The sequence below is a fragment of the Lactuca virosa genome, chromosome 4 (genome assembly GCF_052849685.1).
Source record: "Lactuca virosa cultivar CGN04683 chromosome 4, Lactuca_virosa_CGN04683_v6, whole genome shotgun sequence".
Lineage (NCBI taxonomy): Eukaryota > Viridiplantae > Streptophyta > Magnoliopsida > Asterales > Asteraceae > Lactuca > Lactuca virosa.
The window spans coordinates 446412634-446418672 of record NC_136429.1 but is presented as its reverse complement, the minus strand read 5'-3'; positions in this window follow the sequence as shown (position 1 = coordinate 446418672).

Sequence of the window (6039 nt, the reverse complement as noted above, 5' to 3'; positions counted from 1 at the left end):
AAATATGTAAATTCTTAAGGGTTTAAAGTGAAAGATAATTTCTTGTGACCAAGAAATCACTTTAACGAAACCCTTAAACTACCCTAATTGTTTAGGTTTTCTATTCAAGGTATTCGTAAGGTCAAAGGAGGATTGTAAAGGTGAAAGATCTTTGTCTTGAGTGCGACTCAAAGATGAGTTTTGGTTTGGACTCTCTACATCTATATATATTTGATCTTTCTTCTATGTAGATTTAGTTGAAAACTGATTATGGATTTGTGATCCTAGTGGATGGAATTTGGTTATGTTTTTTTGCTTCCACTATTTTGTATCTTCTTGTTTTGGACAACAAATTTCATCAGTATTTTTGTATCTGATTGTTTTGGACACCAAATCCCAATAGAAATAAATTAGGAAAGTCTTAGAGAATACTAACTTGATATATGCTAAAGCCAAAATCATACCTCTAGGTGTCACACCCCTGGACCAGACGACAGAAACATCCGGAGGCGGGTGACTTCATTGTGCAGTATCATAACAATTGAATATAAATGAAACATAGCAAATCCAATATCATACATTAATATTAAACTTACATTGTTACAATACTTGTTCTGTTCAAAAGTTAAACACAAAATAACAAAAGTAGCAATAACATAATGCAGCGACGCCAGTCCTCGATCGTGGTGATTACCTGCTTACTAGATCCTGAGAATACAAGTCGTTTTGAAAAGCGTCAACATATAATATGTTGGTGAGTTCATAAGCATTTTCGTATAAAACTTTGCGATAGTTTAGAAATCCAGAAAATTCCAGTGCTTTCTTGTCAAAACAGTTGTAAGTCTTGTTTTCTGTCTAGTATAGTTGCATGTGTGTGTGTGTTCTAGTTTATCATCTTTCGAAAGTGTGAGATCGTTTTCTCCAGAAAATCCTATATTTTCTTGTATAAAATAATCGTAAGTTCTGTTACCAATTGGGTATACTTGCATATGTGTGCGTTAGTTTATCGTTTTTCGAAATCGTATACAATCGTTTTCCCTAGAAAATCCTATATTTTCTTGTATAAAATAATCGTAAGTTCTGTTTCCAATTGAGTATACTTGCATATGTGTCCGTTAGTTTATCGTTTTTCGAAATCGTATACAATCGTTTTCCCCAAAAAATCCTATATTTTCTTGTATAAAATAATCGTAAGTTCTGTTTCCAATTGATTATACTTGCATATGTGTGTGTTAGTTTATCGTTTTTCGAAATCGTATACAATCTTTTTCCCCAGAAAATCCTATATTTTCTGATGTGTAAAATAGTAGTATTAAAACCCTAATACTTGAGAGGTGTGAGAAATCAACAGATGATTGTGGACATTCTGAGCAATGTAAATGGACGGTCAACACAATGAATGCAGACCATCACTACCATGTATAGGGGCAGTCAACACAATATGCCAATTTATTTATGAGGTTTTCCTTACATAAATTTCTAAGTACATTATCATATTCTAGTGAGTTGTTATAACCATACTAACATGACAGAGGCCTGTCTTGGCGTTTCTCAGGCGCCCAAATCGATTAAAGACATTTGTCACCCTAGACTGGCTGGTCTAGCTGTAGCGAACAACGAAGGTGCGGGGTGTCAACCCCATATAGATCCATACACAAATTCCTACTCTCCCTCCAGGAGACTCTGGTTATAACTCTTTACAGGACTTTAGACGTACACTAATATATATATATATATATATATATATATATATATATATATATATATATATATATATATATATATATATATATATATATATATATATAGGTACTTTTGAGATTCGTCTGACTAGAATACCAACAGGTTTTTGAGCAAATCGATGAGATCCGTTATTTAATGAATAACAATAATTGTGCTAATTGAATCATATTTATCAAAAATGATCCAATATTATCGATATTGGCAAAAATGACCCTTCTTTTTATAAATTATCAGATAAGACCCATATTTGTCAAAATGGCCAATTTCTTCTAAAATGTTCATTTCTAGACTTATATTTATGAAAGTATTCAAAAAGGCCCTTGTTTATCCAAAAATTTCATTTTTGGTCCTTTAAAATTGAGATGTTCAATAATTCTTCAATTTTTATTCCATTTCTCCAAAATGGTCCTTTTATATATATGTGGCCGAAAATGGTCCCCAAAATATCATTATTTCCTTATTTTACCCACTTCCAAAATATTATGTTCAACAACTTATTTAAGCACATTTTTGAAGCAAATCCTTGTGGTTCTTAACATAACAATTTATGATTAATATTCCATAAACATACTAGTTTTTGTTTCTAACATATAATTGGTGATATATAGTTCAAAACCTTGAGACTTGCTAAAAATTTCGAGTGCTTGAACCATTATATGGAGTTCATAACTTTAAGCATATAAATCATAACATACATGCATAAACAAGCAATTATACTAAGATTTCAGAAGACCCTTGACTTTTATTCTCCCCCAAAAATAATGAAAACTCAAAAGATAGGGGTATGAAGCTCACCTTGGGTAGAAGATGGTGTAGTTGAAGAGATGAGGTGAGAATTTGGAGCCTAGAACACTTGAAGTGTTTGATGAACTCCTTGAGGAAATTGCTATCGTATGGTTATGAACACATAAATTTATGTGTGAGTAGAAGATTTAAAATGACTAAATATATGAAACATTTACTAGTCATGAATTAACTTATAGAAGCTTAGAAGGGGATGTGAAGAAATGGCCTCTGGAACTTGGTTGAATGTTTGAGAGAGTTTACGGAGTTTTCACTGAATGAAAATGAGTTTGTGAAGTGTAGAATGGGGTTTACGCCCCTTTCATATGGAATAGGGAAATGGATGGGATGTTTTCTTGGAATACTGTTGGGTAATATCTATTTCTAGAAGTTAATTATTGAATTACTGGGATTTGCATTGGGAATCAGCCACTTACAACTAATAAGCACCGTAAACACATTTGAGTTGGGAAGGGTTTATGGTCAAAATGGACCTTAAACTAAGGTTTACGGCCAAGATTCCTTCCTAGGAGGGTGTTCACAGTCATATACATCATATTCTTAAGGTGTTTACGCCCTTAAAGTGATTCCCTTTAGAGTTCACGGCCAAAAGCTTTCCTAGGGTGGTGTTCACGACCATTTGTTAAGCTCTAGGGTAGTTCACGGCCTAGCTTTCTATTCTAGAGTGGTGTTTACAGCCAAACATGGCCTCATGAAAGGGTTTATGGTCTTAGATGCTTCCTAGGGAAATGTTCATGGTCAAGAATGCATATGAACTTTAATGTATTTGTTTTATGTAATATGAATAATATCTTGACGTAACTTAAATTCCTTATTTGTTTGCATTGAATTAGGAGGCTTTAGGATAGTATAATTGTCAAATATTACCTTACCAAGAACGCAATAATAGCATGGCTATAACTACTACATATACGAGACTCCTTTGGCTTGGTTTTTGGACTTGAAATTTCCGGTTGTGACACTAGGGAACCAGATGAGATTTTGAAAGAGCAATCATGAAAGACCGATGAAGACAAATAAGAAATTGTTAGAGTTTCTTATGCCACCTAAGTTGCAATGTGACGTATGCCATGATATGCAAAATACCAAATAATGCTCGTGGGTTTGTTCATAGATTTATGTCAAATCTAGAAATTGAGAATTGAGATGGAGTTAAGCAGCTACCACACTACATAAAAGGAACTTCTAAGGGTGCCTTATATTTAAGAAGAAAAAGGTAGTCCTTGAAGGATTTATTTATGCACAGTTGGGAAGTTGTATAGATTCGGGAAAAAATGCTACAAATTATGTGTTTACCATTGGGGGTACAATTATTATTTAGATTTCTAGGTTGAAGAAAAGTGTTCCTCTATCAACCATAGCAATTAAGTGTATGGATATTATAGAAGTTATAAAATAGCTTAGTTGGTTTAAGAGGCTACGATCGAAGTTAGACATGAAAATGAAGATTGTGTCATATATTATAAAAACCACAGTGCAATAGATCTTTCAAGAAATCTAGTGTTTTGTAGCGTATTGATACACGTTCAGATGAGGTTCCACTTTATCAGAGACTTGATAGGTGGTGGTAGTTTAAACTTTTAGAAGATTTTTGGTATGAAGAATCCAACATATATGTTTACCAAGGCTGTGAGAACATATGGAAACTATATATGGCTTCAACTAGTCTTCCATATACTTAAAGTAAAAGCGAGGGAATGATAGAGAGATGGGGTTGTAAATATTCATTTCGGATGGAAACAAATTGGTTGATCAACGTCCATGTAGAATAATGTTGAGTTTTGGATGATAACAGATAGGTTGATTAGTTTCGAAGGTATGCATTGTAGTTGAGTGTAGTGGGATATTCTTAGGAACAAGGTCTACGGTGCTTAGAAAAAGGTTTGTGGGGCTCGGAAAAATGTTTGTAGTATTCGAGCTATGGTATGCTCGAGCAGAAGGCCTACGGTGCAGGTTTGCATTTCACAGACACAATGCATAGACCAGAAAGCATGATTTTATTAATGACATTTTCAATCTTGGCCCATGATCATTTTTAGTGTAACTAGTCCTTCTAAATAGATAAACTTCTATCATTGTAACCATAGGTAGAAAACATGTGTTTGTTGGCTAAAATGTTTAAAATTGTATCTCTAGTTCATCCGTGGATTATCTGATCATTATGATGGTGTGAACTATGTTGAATCCTTATGTTTTATTATTTCTTTTCATCTTTATAATAGTCTGCATTGTTTGTTTGATCAGTTCTTGATCTTAATAGTTTGTTTGTTTATTGCAAGGTTTCAATTTTGGTTTTAGATTATGAATTCTTTTTTGAGACGAATATATGTGTTTAAATTTCTTTTTGTTTTATTGATGAGACATAAACTCCTAGATGCTTCAAAGGCATTCTGAAACTACATAGTAAAAGAAGAATATTGAAGTAGAAGCCTACACATCCTTTCGAAGAACATGAAAACCATCAAAGAAATGACAAAAAGAAGTTATGTTAATGATCCGAGTTTGTGTTCATCTAGTTTCTCACGTTTAATGAAGATGGAACAAACATTGAATATTAATTTATTGATTTATAGATCAAGTCATTGAACATGGAAAACAAATCACATTTTTATGGGAGGAAAATGGTGGGTTTGGGTTTCTAAGGGAGGCATAGGTTCTGCTAATTCTTTATATTTATAAATTACAATTCCATAAAAGCAAAGGGTCCTGATTCTTCCACTAAAAGTTTTTATCATTCCATTTTAAAAAAATAATATATTAACAATTATTCCCACAATCTTAATTTATAAATATTTAAAAGATAGAAATATCCTTTATGTTTCCAAATTAGTGCACGAGGAAGAAAACTGTAAAACTTGGTTTCCTGGTATAATTCTTGTGCTTTGTAATGTTGTGGTTCTGGGATTTTCCCTGGGCCACGGCTGTAACATCCGGATTCTTGGAGGTATTTAATTATAATTTTCATTTGAACTTTGGAAGTGACCACGATGTGGTGAAGGTATCCAACGACGTGGAAATGCTGGAAGATTTGCAGATCATTTAATGATCACCATGATGTGCCATCTATTATTCACGACGTAGCGACCATGTGTCATGATAACCCTAATTTTCAGCTATTTAAAGGAAAGTGGGGAGGCTAGGGTTTCCCATCTTTAGCCTCCATCACTCTCAAAACTAGAAACCCTAACCCTAATCCTCCTTGGTTATCTTGTGCTCATCTTAGAGATCTTGTAGTGGTTTTGAAGGAAGAAGAAGAAAAAGAATTAGTGCTTGGTTCAACAAGTGATCCTTTCCTCCATTGGTGTGCATCTTCTGGATTCCTTGTAAGTCTTCAAGCTTCAACCTTTTTGTGTTCTTCTTCATATATCTAGGTTTTGGAGCATGATTGGTCCTTTTTGGAGTGGTTTGAGTAATATTAAGAGATAAAGTTTGCAACATTATGGTTTCTCTATGTCCCTTGAATTTCATCTCTCATAGATCTGGACTTTTGTAGTAAGATGGGAACCATGCATG